Source organism: Leucoraja erinacea, chromosome 12 (assembly GCF_028641065.1).
Source record: "Leucoraja erinacea ecotype New England chromosome 12, Leri_hhj_1, whole genome shotgun sequence".
Classification (NCBI taxonomy): Eukaryota; Metazoa; Chordata; class Chondrichthyes; order Rajiformes; family Rajidae; genus Leucoraja; species Leucoraja erinaceus.
This window is the reverse complement of record NC_073388.1, coordinates 20,006,536-20,023,707: the sequence shown is the minus strand read 5'-3', so window position 1 is coordinate 20,023,707 and position 17,172 is coordinate 20,006,536. Positions and strand designations below refer to the sequence as shown.

The window sequence follows — 17,172 nt, the reverse complement described above, 5'->3', positions numbered from 1 at the left end:
CCAGAGTTTGTTGGGTGATCAAAGAGATAGAGGTAAATAAAGCAAAACAAAAGCCTACTTATACATGTGTCAGCTTTTAAATACCAGTGGCAACCAAACTAATTATAAATGAATTGGAGTGGAAGTGAATGTTAACAGAGGTAAAGGATGTATATTAGAAAACATTAAAAGATTAGCTAAGCCAAATGGGAACCCAAAGTGTTGTATTGGAGTACAAATAATAGTGTGCAATAATGACTAAATATCAAACATGTATTTTCCATTTGATGTTTCCATCAAATGTACTTCCAAATTAGTAATGAAGGAGGACATAATTGAGACATAGATAATTTACAGCGTTAAGGCATTTGAAGAATTGGCTGAATATCCAAATGCAAAGAAGTTTGTGTTCTTGAAGATAAATGTAAACAAGTAAGAGGTGATGCTTACAAGTTGTTATTGAGCTCGGCAGCACATATGTCAAAAAGCTTCAAAGTTATTTATTGCAACAATCACAAGCCATTAAAAAAGGGTCAAATGTTTGATGTCGATTACTTTAAAAAAAAAATTCACAATTTTGAAGAATCTACAATCCATTTTGATATTTATTGTAAAATACAGTTCTAATGTTTCCTCCGTGCTTAAAGCTTGTAATCCAAGGAACCAAAGTTGAGACATCTGTACAAAGCAACATAAAACATGGCCCCGGATGGAGAGAATTGCTGGGCCAGATATTGCAAATAAACTGGATTGTTAATTTCTATTTATGCCTCAGGGCAAGTTTCACCCACGTTTCAGCAGCAACTCAGGAATCAGTTTTAACCATTCCTTACGTAAAAGCTTTTCCTATATCTCTACTGATTGCGATCATCATCTTTGCTCAGAAAATTGCATTAAATGTCAATAACCTGAACTTTGTTTTGGTTGCACTGTGTAATTTGGTTTTACACTATTATGGTCTGGTTACCTGGTATGATTGATTATTAATTCATTGTATTAATATTCATTGTACTTTAATTTGTGTGTTATTACATTAACAGGACTGTGAAGCTGTATCAAGTAAGAATTTAATTGCGCTGTGGTCAATATATATGACAATTAAACACACTTGGCTCTCATCTCCAAGACCTTCACTTCCCTTGAAAAGTAGGAGAAATAGAATTGCATGCCATGTCTTAGGGCAGCCTATCCAGTTTTTTAAATGTCCATCACCTCCATAAGTGCTCCATTCCTCTTACTTATACTGAACTAAATGCTTTCTCAAAAAACCCCGTCATTTCCAAAGGTTATATGCAGCCACAGCAAAAATTAAGGAATATATATTTGATTCTCCTCTGCCAGATTTTGGAAGAACTGTGCCCATGCACATCCTAAACATGTTTTCATAGCTTATTGGATGTAGTAATATCTGCAAGAGTCTTTGTATTCCAATGACAGAATAATAGATCCTCATTCATGTGCAATGATCCCACAGTTAGCGAAGTAGAGAAGATAGTTATATTATCAGTATTGTTAGTTATGCTGGAGATATTACCATCTGCTCAGGTTAACCCTATTATTTCTCAATATAAAATGTCTCAATCCTATCATCGGGCCTCATTTAAAATTGAAATTGTTTAACGGAACAGTAAAAAAAAAAAAACCCATGATGTGCAACAGTAATATGTTATTTTAAGACAAAACCTTGGAAGAATATCTCACTCTAAGCTGGGGAAAAGATTGCGTGAGTTTGGAAGTTCTATGTTAATGCAAAGCTTAAGAAAACAGTGAAGGTTTCTGGCCTCTTTCAAGCTTTACGCACAGGATATTTCAGCTGCCCAACTCAAACTATTTCCTGTAATTCTCCTATCCATAAAAAGAAGAAGCACATTGTTTTTTTTGTGATCAATGTTGAAATAGCAGCATAACAAGAATTCTTAAACTCCCTCAGGGAGTGTGCACAAAAACATTTGCCCTGCAGTTTACATTTTGGGACAGATTGCTCCGATTTAATCAGTGTTATTTGTCGATCGTTTAACTGTTATGAAGAACAAAAATTGACATAGTATTTTTCCCCCCTATTCCCAAGAACATCCAATCTTACTTCTCCTTGGTAATTTTCTCACTGCCTGTGAAGTTTCAACTACATTTTGACTTATGGCACCAACTTGTTGTTCATCGAGACTAAAAGAGCTTCTCCAAATTAGCCTTTAAGGACCCTTTGGTAACTGGGATAGGAGGTGGGAATTAAGTTGGGAGAGAGGATGAATATGCCAAGATTTGAACTGCTCAAGCTACAATGTGGCACTATCCTTTTTATGGTGCATTGGAGTCACTAAATCAAGAGAATCGACTGGACTCAGTTTGGGGCTGCCAGCATTCACAGGCCCAAGGCCAAGTTAAAGCAGCTTCAGGAGTACAGAAATGATAAAAAAAATCGTTACAAAGTCATTTGACGCCAAATAATTAGTCATGCTTCCCACTATTTCTCCCACCACCCCAGTTATTCTGTTCTTTTCCTCTCCTCAGTGTGTTCACCTTCCATCTCTGAATACCTTTTTCACTTTTATCCCCCACCTCTTTTCCCTGCCCCCTATCCCATTCCACCCATATCCCTCTATCTGCCTTTACATTTTATTCCTCTTCTTTTCTTAGCTGCCATTCCTTTGCCTCCTTTTCAATTCTAGACTTTGTCATTTATTCCATACATCCATTCACCACCCCATCACCTGTATCCTTACCAGGCTTTGCCCCAGCCCTACCTCTCTTCTCCTGCTTTTTCCACCCAACTCCACCTGTCTGAAGGGTAGGCTGACCCACTGAGACCCCCCAGCAGTTCCTTTTTTTTGCTCAAGATCCCAGCATTTCTAGTTTCTTGTGTCTCCAATTAGTCACACTATTTGCAAACAGTTTATTGCCCAATTCTCTTTTGCCGCAAAGAAAAGTGAAAGAAAATTAAGCATGGCATAAAAAAAACCTCAGTCAGCACAACTTTTCACAATAGATATTAATTCATGGTAAGTTAGAAAATCAACCACAACTCCAACAGATATCTCAAACATACCCAAAAATAAAAGTCACTAACTTGTGAAAATAAGGAATTGGCCTGAGCAAAGAAAAATCACAAGATGGGGCCAGAGAAGATTCCGTCATTGGCTACAAACAAAAATTAAACAGATAGATTTTAAAATAGTAAAATCAAAACAAGGGAATTGTAGACAGAGCCAGAAAAAAACCCGTTACATCAGGAATCTTGTTGAGCAACAGAGCAGGTTCAATGGGCAGAATGGACTATTTCTACTCTTCTTCACATTTCTTACATGCCCATGTAAAAAGAAATGTCAAGACCACCACTCAAAAGCCCTTGAGAAAGTAGTTATGACCCATCATCTTCCACCTCCGCAGTCCTTGTGCTAAAGGTACAGAACCATCACAAAGGGATTTCCAATATTTTCAATCAATGATTAAGGGAAAATTACATTCCCAAGTCAGGGAGATATTGATCTGGAGAAGAACATAATGGTGGTCATCCTAAACATCTGCCACCCTTATCCTGTTACACCGTGGATTTGAAGACTACCTTTGAAGCAGTTTTGATACGTTGCTGTGCCTTTTTTTAATGGCTGGTACAAGTAGTGGCTAGAATGGGCTAGCGGTTAAGGGAATGAATGGTTAAGGAAGTGAAGGGGACACTGATCAAGTGAGCTATGATCTGATTATCATCAAACTTTTTGTCTGTTGTTAGAGGTAAATCCTCCAAGAAGAATCACTCTTAGGTTGCGTCTTGCAAATTGTAAAGAGGCCCAGAGGGGCGAGGTGCCCGCTAACATTTCATTATTTTCAATATCAATGCCAGCAAAAGTAAAGGTCACGTGAGCCCAACTTGTGGTATTGCCAGATTTATTTTGTGAACAAGCAATTGGTGAAAGCATGAGGTTATCTCGAGTGGCTGAAGTGTAATTACCTTGAGAAATTTTGATCTTGACACTACTTGGTTTAGTTTCATGCGTTAGATTCAGAATTTATGGCACAAAACTATTTAACTCTGTAATGCCCAGGCTAACAAAAAATGTACTTTAAGTTAGTTCCACTTCCCACCTCGTGATCCACGATTCTATAATTATGCCTCTGCAAATGATCATCCAGGTTTTTTATAAATGCATTGAGGATTATGCCCCCAAATTGAAATTTGCTTTTAAAAACTTTCTTGATTAAACTGCCATGTGGGACATATCTTGCTAGAATATATATACACATCAAATATTCTACCCTCATCAACAATCCATCGACACCGCACAATAAATCCATTTAATTTAGTTCAATCAAGTTCCTTTATCTTGATTACCTTGAAGATGATTAACTTCATTATTTTGATTACCCTGAATATCCTTGCTTTATGCCATCCCGCAATTTTTTTTCATCAACTTGTCTAGTTTAGAGATTGTTGCGGTTTAAAAATTTACAGATGTTGAAAAGATTACATTAAAATCTACTGTAAAGGTTTCATTATTATTTTATTGGGCCCAGACTGATACTTTTGTGGATTGAAATCTTTCACAACACGATGCCACAATAATCTCAAATAGCAGTACAATCAATCTACACTGACAACACAGAAATGATCATAAACCATGTGTGGGGAAACAAGGTCTGTGTCTTTCTTGTGGCAGCTCCTGTGTACTTCAAACACTTTCTAACACAAGGCTAGAGACTACTGGTGGCAATGATAATGAACGAATGTGCAACTTATTTGAATGATGTTCATAAGAGTGTAGAGAGTGCAGCATGGAAACGCCCCTTTGGCCCACGGGGTCTGTGCAGACCATTAAACACCTATTTACCAAAATTCTACATTAATTCAATTTTTAAAATTCTCCCCACATTTTCCATCACCTTCTTCAGATCCTGCCATACATCTATAAATTTGGGGCAATTTACAACAGCTGATTAACTTATCTACCTGCACAACCTTGGATGTGGAAGGTAATTAGAACACCCAGTGGAAACTGCTGCATCAAACAAAAACATGCAAACTCCACACATACAGCACCCGAGAGCAGGACTGAATCCGGAACTCTGGTGCTATGAGACAGTGGCTGGTCTAAACATTCCACCCTACGATCCTTGATAAAGATGTGAAATTTCTGGAAAGCCAATACTGTTCTGAGGTGGTGGAATTAATTTTGAATATTTTCTAATACAGTTACAGGCTTACAGTCCTCTGTAGGGTACAGTTAGGAGTGAACTACATTATTATTGGACTGGTGTCGCAGATAGACCAGACAAGTATAGCAAACTTTTTTCTCCAAAGATTAATAAAAAGGTTTAAACTATGTTAATATATTTCATTATAATAATAGCATTGATCAACTATGATCAATTCTTATCAACAGCATTTTTTGCTCTTTCTGAGCAAGGAATTGTGGAGCAAAATAGAGCACACAATACCATTATTGGATTGAAAGTTAAAACTAACACACACTTCATCTCTTAAAGAAGTAGAACGTACAAAAATCATAATTGTTGGAAAGGATTACTCAATGTTGTGCTTTCAAGAGCACCTGACTATCCAGAATTTTTAACTTTTTCTAATATATTGACTCTATTTTACCTATGATTCTTGACTAGTTCAGCACAGACAACGAGTTCAATGTTTTTGACAACCATAACTGTTCATGTTAACCGCTTATCCGAAAGAATGCTAAAATAATTAAAAGCCTTGGCATCTGTACAATGAGAAATAATGCACAAACTAATAGACCTCAGTGGTGTGCACATTTGTGAGTGATACCCTTAATTTATCACTTCAAATAACATCACCAGTGATACAGTTGTTACCGCAAGAACACTGCCTTAATGTACATCAGAAAAAGGCTCCATCGGGCTACAACCCAAGGCTTGTAGTACGATGTACATAATAATACATGTAGATGGTTAACAATGGCAGGAAAAGTGGTAAATAACCCAACCCTTACAAACACACTGATGACAGCAATCATTTAACTTAAAATACTTCAGGCATATAACTCATTAAACATGCTTTGTGTGGCTTTTTAAAAAGTGAGTAAAACATTTAGATTTAGATTTATTAATTTGAAAATATTAATCTTAAAACTTAATAGGAGCCACACAATTCAGATGGAAGTACAGTTGATATTTTGTGTTGGTACCTGGACGCTATTAGCACTAAAATTCTCTGGCATTTTTGCGCTACTTACAGTGGCAATGCAGCAAATTTCCATTAAGATTCCAGCCTGTTCCTTGCTGTGTCACCCACTCACACGCCTCTTAAATCGTAGACGCCATTATCTCTTGCACTTTTCCACTGAAACGTATTGAATTTCACACCCCGACAACTATTGTATTATATTGATAGGATTTCAATATAAGACAAGAGGATGTGTGATCTGATGCTGTCAAATTCGGGAGATAGCCGTTCAACCACTCGCCAGACAGGAATAATAAAAACAGCAAAATAATGCAGCAACAATTGGACTGGGTAACTGGTCTTTCAATTTGAACAACATAGGGCAGCAAACGGGAAACTTGCAGAACAATCAACGTTTTTTTTTGCAAGCTTGTTTCAGCCAATCATTGTGTATACAACAAAAGAGTTTCCCTCACTGTTTTTAAATTGAGTCCATTTCACCCTTTCATCGCATTTGGTTCCAAATCAGATAATGATCGTTTTAGAGCCCCTTTTTTTTTTGGTAAATTCCTATTGTAATACAGGAACCCGGCTAGAAAAAGCAAGGAAACAATGTCCGGAAAAGATTTTTTTTTAAGCGTGAAAAGTTTTATAAATGCAACCCCTTCCTGTCGCCCAGAAGAATGTAAGAAATGGTGAGGGCTGCTGTCATCAGAGTCAAAAGGAACTGAGGCTTGAGTTCAATTAGGCTGTGGCCCCAGGCCAGCAGTCCTGGTCTGGATCTAACGAAAGGAATATTTAAAAATAACTAAAATGCACAAATCATGAGGGGGGGCTGGCTGCCTTTAGACTAACATTTGCAATCTTGCATATTTCTGATTTATTAATTTCACTCATTATAGTTCCATTATTCCAACTTTATTTCCATTCAACAACGTATTATCTGCAAAATTACTTTAAAAAGTACAGGCAACAGCCGCACTATAACTCAAATCACTTTAAATCATGCCATCATTAAATATGGGGATCTCAGTGTAATCCTCCACTTCCATTCCACGCTTCTCTTCCACTGCATTTACAAGGCCTGATAATTCCCAAAGTGCCGTGACATGAACACTTAAGTTAAACCAGCTAATACGTTCACTTCAGGAAACATCATCTTACCTCAAAATGTTACAGCAACCATCCAGATTAATATAAGATAACTTTAAAACATGATGGATGTGAAGAAATAAAGAGACATTTTGGACGTTTCATTTACTTCTTTAATCACTGCTACTCCAAAAGACAAATGGTACTAACTATAAACTCTCAAGTTTAACCCTGTGTTTCTATCTTCGGTGTAAACCAGCATCTGCAGTTCTTTCCTACACAAGTTTAACCATAATCTGTTAGCTGCCTTATCTTAAGTGCAAGAGCCAGGAAAAGATCATTTAAAATAGCCTAAAGTATCATTCCTTGTCATAAGTCTGTTGCCTTTAGATGAGAAAGAATATAAATGTGCCCGATTTTTTTTTTTAAAAAGCATGGATTCAATGTTTTAAATGTTACATAGCAAGTACATGACATTACAAAAACTTGGGCAGCAGAGTAGTGACCTTGCAAGCTTCCTCCGGGTGCTCTGGTTTCCTCCTACGTCCCAAAGACGTGCGGCTAGGTAGGTTTATTGGGCCCTAGTGTGCAGGGGCAGCATGGAACTAGTGTACAGGTGACCAATGGCTGGCGTGGAGTCAGTGGGCCGAAGGGCCTGTTTTCACATTGTATCCTATTAAATAAAGTAGTATAATAAATATTCTGGTGAACACGCGAGGTTTAAGGGAGCGTGGAAAATGAGAGTGTCTCAGGAACGCAGGAACCAGGGTCCCAATTAGTTTCAAAGCTTCGAACACCATCAATTGTGGGGAATAGCAACCATCAAACAAATTGACTTGATCAATAGAGAAATAAAAATCATGGGCCGTAGGATATACAAGCAAACCAGAATTAAACATCTGAGCTTCACAGATAAATAAACCAAATAGCAATCTGTGCTTCTTCCCTAACCCTGCACAGAGCCCCAAGAAAAGGCAGAAATTCAGTTTCCTCTTTCTCCCAAGGGTATGAAAATCAAACTCAACCCAAAATTAAATGAGAGTTCATACAAACCATGGAGAATACATTCTTGAACTCTGTTCAAACAGGGGCTTTCCTCAGTACAAGGACTTAGCAGTTAATAGACACAGCTGTTCGCCAAACCAAAAATCTAGGTTGCTAAGTACTAAACAGAGTCCACATTTCAATGGTCTAAGACAGTTAAACATATCCAAAAGGAATAAATTTGTGCAATTCCTTAAAAATGTTTATATTGAGCATTTTCCCACTTATTTCAGCTGGGTAAGATTGCCAAGCCAAAGCTCTGTGATACAGATCCACCAAACAGCCAGAGAATAAAACAGCACAGCTGTTGAATAATCACCTTTCATCTTGCCCCTGGAATCTGGGGCAAAATCAAGTCCTGATGAGCGGAATAAATGGCTGCCTTCTCAGTGCATACGACCTCATTTTGGTTATCAATAAACAGAAGTCCTTAGTTCACTGAATTCCTCATTCTAGCATTACTATTAATTCAGATGATTGACCTGGTTCAATGAGTGTAAAAAGGCAAGTCAGAAGCAGAACAAGATACAAGGTGAGGCAGGGCAAGAATTACTACCTTTGACATCAAGGCAGTATTTGACTGAGTGTTGATTTAAGGTAGATTTAAAATTGATGGGCAAAGGAAAAACACTCCGACAGTTAGAAATATACCCCTCACAAAGAAAGCTGTTGTTTGTCTTCATAGCTCGTGGACATCAGTGCAAGAGCTCCTCAGGCTGTGTCCTAGGCCCAGCCTTCTTGAGCAACATCAATGGCATTCCATCATAACAGAAGAGGTGGGAATGTTCCCCAATGATTGCACAATACTCAATTTCATTTTTGTCTCCTTTGTTAATGAAGTAATCCATGCCTGCACACATATAGACACGGGCTGATAAATGGCAAATCATTCACATCACAGATATTCCAGTCAATGGCCATCTTCTACATTCAGTGTTATTATTACCATTACCATGATCCCATCATTTACGGGCGGCATGATAATGCAGTGATAGAGTTGTTGCCTTACAACGCCAGAGACCCTGCTTCGTTCCTGACTACGGGTGCTTGTCTGTACGGAGTTTGTACGTTCTCCCCGTGACCTACATGGGTTTTCTCCGGTTTCCTCCCATATTCCAAAGCCGTACAGGTTTGCAGGTTAATTGGTTTCACACAATTGTAAATAGTTCGCAGTGTGTATAGGATATTGTGGGGAAACTGCTAGAGTCAGTTATTAAAGATGGGATAGCAGCACATTTGGAAAGTGGTGAAATCATTGGACAAAGTCAGCATGGATTTACGAAAGGTAAATCATGTCTGTGGTGGTATCTGGACTTCCAGAAGGTTTTCGACAAGGTCCCACATAAGAGATTAGTATACAAACTTAAAGCACACGGCATTGGGGGTTCAGTATTGATGTGGATAGAGAACTGGCTGGCAAACAGGAAGCAAAGAGTAGGAGTAAACGGGTCCTTTTCACAATGGCAGGCAGTGACTAGTGGGGTATCACAAGGCTCAGTGCTGGGACCCCAGCTATTTACAATATATATTAATGATCTGGATGAGGGAATTGAAGGCAATATCTCCAAGTTTGTGGATGACACTAAGCTGGGGGGCAGTGTTAGCTGTGAGGAGGATGCTAGGATACTGCAAGGTGACTTGGATAGGCTGGGTGAGTGGGCAAATGTTTGGCAGATGCAGTATAATGTGGATAAATGTGAGGTTATCCATTTTGGTGGCAAAAACAGGAAAGCAGACTATTATCTAAATGGTGGCCGACTAGGAAAAGGGGAGATGCAGCGAGACCTGGGTGTCATGGTATACCAGTCATTGAAAGTAGGCATGCAGGTGCAGCAGGCAGTGAAGAAAGCGAATGGTATGTTAGCTTTCATAGCAAAAGGATTTGAGTATAGGAGCAGGGAGGTTCTACTGCAGTTGTACAGGGTCTTGGTGAGACCACACCTGGAGTATTGCGTACAGTTTTGGTCTCCAACTATGAGGAAGGACATTATTGCCATAGAGGGAGTGCAGAGAAGGTTCACCAGACTGATTCCTGGGATGTCAGGACTGTCTTATGAAGAAAGACTGGATAGACTTGGTTTATACTCTCTAGAATTTAGGAGATTGAGAGGGGATCTTATAGAAACTTACAAAATTCTTAAGGGCTTGGACAGGCTAGTTGCAGGAAGATTGTTCCCGATGTTGGGGAAGTCCAGGACAAGGGGTCACAGTTTAAGGATAAGGGGGAAATCCTTTAAAACCGAGATGAGAAGAACTTTTTTCACACAGAAAGTGGTGAATCTCTGGAACTCTCTGCCACAGAGGGTAGTCGAGGCCAGTTCATTGGCTATATTTAAGAGGGAGTTAGATGTGGCCCTTGTGGCTAAGGGGATCATCAGAGTATGGAGAGAAGGCAGGTACGGGATACTGAGTTGGATGATCAGCCATGATCATATTGAATGGCGGTGCAGGCTCGAAGGGCCGAATGGCCTACTCCTGCACCTAATTTCTATGTTTCTATGATATTGTAAGTGTGCAGGGATCACTAGTCGGCGCAAACTCGGTGGGCCAAAGGGCCTGTTTCCACACTGTATCTCTACACTAACATTTTTTTATCTGATCAAAACTCAAGTGGATCAGCCACATGAATAACATTGTGATAAGAGCAGATCAAAGGCTGGGTACCTTTGCAAGCGACTCAGCCCTTAATACCTAAGCTTTGCCACTTTGCCTCAAAGGCAAAAAAATCAGGACGTACATGTGTGCGACAGGTAGCACATTAGAAGAAAGAAAACAGAGTGCAGATTATGTAATAGCCAAAGAGAAAGTGCAGATGAAAAAGTGCAAGGGCCACAACGATGTAGATTGGGAAATTGTGAACACATACTTTGCATTCGATGAGGGGGAGAAGACAGAATGACTAGGGTACAAGTGGTCCTTGATTATGTTGGCTGCTTTCCTGAGGAAATGTGCAGTGTGGATGGAGTCAATGGGGGAGGAAGGAAAAGCTGGTTTGAGTGACAGTCTGAGTTGCAATTTCTTGCGATCTTGGACAGAGCAGTTTGCATACCAAGCTGTGATGCATCCTGGTTGATGCCTTCTGTAGAAATTGATAAGAATCATTGGCGACATGTTGGATTTTCTATATTGTCTACGGTAGAGGCATTAGAACACACAGGAATTGGCCCTATAGCCCACAATGTGTCGAACATGATGCCAGGTTAAACTAATTTCTGTGTGCAAATGATCCATATCCCTCCATTCCAGCATAACATTTTATTAAAAGTTGTTAATTGCACTATCAGAATTGAAAACCAGTCAGCTATGTCCTTTCTTTTCTGTCAGTGTTCTTATCACTCGATGCAGTTCAGAGAATCAAAGGTACTTCAAATGAGGAAGGATAATCTCAGGAGGAAAGGCTCAACAGATCGGTTCTGCATTCAGTGGAATTTAGAAGAATGGGAGACAATCGTAATGAAACACGAGATTCTTAGGATGTTATTTTTTCCAGCCATGAGAACATTTCTCCCCGTGGGAGAGTATGGCCGTCTGTGTTGTCATTTAATTAGCAAATGCCCATTAAAATCAAAGAGAGAAAAAATAATTTTAAAGGGACGAGAGTCTTTGGAATACCTTGTCCATAATGCAATGGAAATTGAATCTTATAATTTATTCAAAACTGATCTACTTTTTTTTTTAAATCAGGGAAGAAATCAATTGGCATGGGCTTTGGGCAGGAAAATGGGCTACAGTAAAGTTTGATCAGCCTTGATTTTATTTAAGGGTAAAACAGGCTTGAATTTTGGAATGACCTACTCCTGTTCTGATTTCTTATGAACTTCTATTTTTCCAGAGTTTCTAAAATATTATACAATGTCAATGCGTATGGCAAACTAATCAGATTACCATGAACATACCGGAAGGAAGTGGGGATTTTGTAAAGTAATAACATAGGACTATGGAAGGAATTTAACAAATCCATTGGCTAATTGGATCTTACCACAAAAATTGTAGCAGTTAAGAGTGATGGTAAACCAATAACCATCTTCATTCTTAAAACATGTTGTTTCTACAGACAAATGCAGGAGTCAATGTTGGAAGGTTTGCAGCCTCTTCAGTCGATCGGTGCCACATGAATGTTCTTGTTAAATCAGTGCTCTGGCACTACAGTGGCTAAATGCATTGAACATGGCGAGCGCTACAGCACAGTCATTCTCACATCATCGTCTATATTTCTCCTTTCCGTTATCCCTAACCAGTCTGAAGAAGGGTCTCGACCTGAATGGCACCCATTCCTTCTCTCCAGAGATGCTACCTGTTCCGCTGAGTTACTCCAACTTTTTGTGTGTCTCTCTCTCTCTGCCAGAACGTTCCTTTCTTCAAGCCCACCAACACGTTTCCACAAAGACTTCTCTCTGCCTCGGTAGAATTTGCACCTCCCTCTTTCTTCCCCTGCAATCACACCTCATAACCCTCCTAGTTCTATTTTATCTTTCTAGTAAACTGATGACTTATTCTGTGGAATTCTTTGCAACAGAAGGGTGTGGAGGCAGTCAATGCAAATTTTTATGGCAGAGATAGATAGATTCTTAGGTACACAAAAAAGCTGGAGAAACTCAGCGGGTGCAGCAGCATCTATGGAGCGAAGGAAATAGGTAACGTTTCGGGCCGAAACCCTTCTTCAGACTTGATTAGTACGGGTGTCATGGGTTATGGGAAGAAGACAGGAGAATGGGGTTAGGAGTTAGAGATAGATCAGCCAAGATTGAACGGCAGAGTAGACTTGATGGGCCGAATGGCTTAATTCTGCTCCTATCATTTATGACCTTATTTGACCATCCTCTATCTTTGCAAGAGAAAAACGCTTCCCTTCCATCTCTATAAATTACTATACAATTTCCTGCCTCCCATATTATTTATATTTTTGCATGCCAAGTTCAGACTTTTTCCACAACTCTATCTATTGTCTTCCAATTATTATTCCACCAGAGTACTGAAGATTCTTCCAGAAATTTCCCTCTCCAACTGCAAGTTTTCTTTAAAAAAAGAGCCAAGCGTTCAATTAACCACTCCCAAGCAGCTTTAGTTAGATGTTCATTCCTTTATCTCTTTGATGTCCATATCATTACCCCTGCACTCCTTGCAACTCACCCCCACCATCCTCGCTCTCACTGGGACATTCTCTAAAGAGGCCATATAAATGCACACTTATTAATATGTAGTTTTCTCCCATTACTGATGAATCAGATTAGATGGAAACCAGTCAGACGATTACCATGTTTAGTTCCTAGCCAAAAGATAAATAGCCCACATTATGCTGTTTATCATATTCACATCATGCTTTTGGAATTACATTTTTGGCTCTTATTGTATGGCATTGATCATAAATGCGACAACATCTCCAGAACCTGAACAGTAAAATTGCTCAAGTTTGAAGTTAATGGCATTTTACTCATACAAATCCAGTTACCAAATTCACCAGTTTGATTTGGTGTATACTCAATTATATTAATAGTTTAATGTACAGAATGGGGCATGAAAGAGACATCGGACTTGTTAGCATAATTTTTTTTTACATTCAGGAAGCTAATCATTTATCACAGAGTTGCTTTGGGGAAACCTTTACTTTTTGAAATGCAGACTAGTACAAAGACAAATCTTTAGTCGATGGTTAATGCAGTTGGTCTTGTGACCTTGTCAATTGACGCTCATGATGACAAAGACAGACGCCAATGTAGTACAGTAAGACTTGGTGTTAAACAAAATAGAGCAGCCGAGTTTTAAACATGTGGAGTAGAAAAGACGATAAGCTGAAGGTTAATGGTGGTGCTGGCTCGAAGGGCCGAATGGCCTTCTCCTGCAACTATTTTCTATGTTTCTATGTTAATGTTGGGTTGGTTTGAGGTAGGCGTTAAGGAGAGCAAAATGGGTCGTGGCTGGATGAAATAAAGAAAAGGCCGAGGCAATGGCTAGGTTTAGGCCTATTGTTGTCATATGTACCGAGGTACAGGGAAAAGCTTTGTTTTGCTTACTATCCAATCAAATAATACATAAATACAATCAAGCCAAACCCAAGTACAATAGGCAGTGAAGGAAAATATACAGAGTGCAGCATATAGTTTGTGGAGCCATCTGATGAAATTACACTTTCTCACACTACTTGGCATGATATATTTTTAATTAATTAAAGTAATTGATCAAAATTACAATTTATTAATCGCATGAAATTAATACTTTCAGATCCACAATCCAAAGTGTATTGGAATTATTTACAATATATTATTTCTTTACATTTTTCTTAACCTTAGATGTGAAGGCATGAAAAAAGACAAAAGAATGGAATAGAAAATAGAACTCCATTAAAAGCTATGGAAACACACCAAATGGAGGAAAGGGAAGAACTTTCCTTTCCTCAAAGCCCTCAGGAACAATCTAGGGCAGCAGACTGGAGTTCTAAAATTCTCCAAATCAAAAGAAAACAAAGAAATTAAACTTAAAACATATTTGCAGCTCTTTTAGATATCATTAGTTACATTGAAAGTACTCAAAACAACCCTACACAAGGAACTAGTTAGTTTACATTATTAGCACAATAACTGGCTACGGATAACAAAAGAAAGATATGTACTTCTATTGTGGTTTTTCTTCACACTGTGACATTACAAATCAAATTACAACTCATGGAGGGTCTACAGGGTTGTGATACAAGAAAGTGGCCAAATTACATACCACAGGGTCCCACAAATAGAAACGTAATCACCTTTCAATGGTGTTGATTGAGGCATTAATATTGGCTGCAAGCAAGGATAATGGTCTGAAGAAGGATTTTGACCCGAAAAGTCACCTATTCCTTTTCTCCAGAGATGCTGTCTGACCCACTGAGTTACACCAGCTTTTTATGCAAATATTCGGTTTAAATCAGCATCTGCAGTTCCTTCCTATACACCCACATCTCATTTTTGGAATAGACCCAAGAGATCTTTCAGGTCCACCTGACCACAGTTAGGGCCAAAAATGGAGCATCTTATTCAAGAAACCTTGCCTCTCACAGTGGAACCACAATAATTACTTAAAATTACAACAAAAACCAAAAATCAGCAGCCAAATAATTTACTTTCAAGTAAACTGGAAACAGCTACAAAATGGATCAAGGGTCATGTGTTAATATTAGAAAATTAAATATCTTGACAATACTTCAATATATTCTGAGCCCAATGATTGCTGCAGACTCACAATGAATTGAAGAATGCAATGTCCAGTAATCCCTTCAAGAATAATTACACATTCAACTATTTATAGAAATACTGTGCCGAACCTCTGTTACTGAGACCAGGAATAAATTATGTAATGCATAACTTATCAGAGCTGAGTAATAGACTGAAATTTTAAAGTGATAGTTTTGCCATTTACAGTTTTACCAAGGGGGAAAGAAATTCCCGACCAACTTGAAGGGCAGGAAATCATACACACACTGCAAAATGGTTAAACTTGAAGATAAAGTTAACAAACAAGAGACAGTCTATTACAGGTGAAATGCAATAAAAACAAGTGCAGGGCACTGAATATGGATGATCGTGGAACTCCATGAAAAACTGTCGTATACATTATATCAATGGTTAAAGACACAGATTGTAATCAGCAAGGCAACACAATCCTCAACAAACATTGCCAGGTTAAAATAGTACAAATTGGAGAATATCACACCAACAGTATGGTCACCTAGATACAAACTCTGGAGGACAGAATCATGATGAAGTTTGAATGACCTCAGAACTTCAATGTCAAAGAGCTCAGCCTTAAAAAATGCTTTAGGTTAAATCTTAACAGTACAAAACTGTGCATTGAGACTGGTGAATAACAAATTTAAAAATCAATGTCAGATGAACTTCTAAATGCAGTTGAGGATGTGAATGCCTTGAAGTGATCTAAACACCAGCTGCGACTTGTGGGTAGATTTTTCTCAATGTACAAATTAAAATAAATGGTTCTCTTCTATATTTATCTGCAAGACCTTCTGGTAATTATTTTTCTGAAACTGGATGCAATCATCTGCAGGCTAAATAATTTTCATCCTGAGAACAAGTAGTGTTCTTTCAAAAGAAACAGCTGGAGTCTAATGATGTTAGACCATTCTTGTTTAGATGTCCTACTGTTAATCGCAAAATGAGTTAAAAAATAATTATAGCAGTATACTCTTTCCCTAAAAAAAAAACTCAATTTCAATTAACTAATATATTTCACTGTATTGTCTAAATGGTTCTTATTGTCATTTCAATTAGAAGATTGAAAACTGGGTGTGTTGTCCATGTCTTGTTGTAAGCAATTGAAGGTGATCATTCAGTATTTTCCCCATTCACTCTTTATATTCATGTAATATTATTATTATTAAAGGGTTTAACTACACAAAAAGTTATCATTCTTAGAATTTAGAAAGAAAATTACACTATATTTGCTTGCATAATCTGCCATTCTATTAAATAATTCTTTCCTTGCAAGGTAATATTGAGATTTGACCATAAAATGCTTTTAGAACATAGAACAGTACAACACAGGAACGAGCCCTTTTGTCCACATCGTTCGTGCCAAAACATGAAGCATGCTTAAACTTGTCGCTTCTGGCTGTACATAATCCATATACCTCTATTCCCTGCCCTTCTATGCGCTGACACCTTCAGCGAGTTATGAACCCGGACTCCAAGATCCCTCTGACCATCAATACTGTTCAGAATCTTGCCATCAACTGTATACTCTTCCTCACATTCAACCTCTGAAAGTGCAACACCTCACACCTGCGGCCGGCCGGCCGAATGTGAGTATTGACACTATCAGGGTCTGCTTATGTTGACAGTTTGCAGGCAGGCGATCAACGAGTTGACGTATCGCCAACTTTATCAATGGAGCGCCCGGCCTTCTGCAGCGGCCAGCCAGGGTTTCTGGGGGGGGGGGGGGGG

General features: G+C 38.6%; 1 protein-coding gene across 5 annotated transcripts in view; it reads right to left on the bottom strand.

The window, feature by feature from the left end:
- LOC129702128 (protein Shroom4-like) overlaps positions 1-17,172 on the bottom strand; it is a 101,580-nt gene that overhangs the window by 36,927 nt on the left and 47,481 nt on the right. Inside the window, exon 1 of one of the 5 annotated variants that reach the window (XM_055643724.1) lies at positions 6,177-6,711. The exons of the other annotated variants lie outside the window; for them this stretch is intronic. The gene's annotated coding sequence lies outside the window, so the exon portion shown is untranslated. Of the gene's footprint in view, positions 1-6,176; positions 6,712-17,172 lie in introns of those variants that run through there. 5 annotated transcript variants of the gene reach the window in all.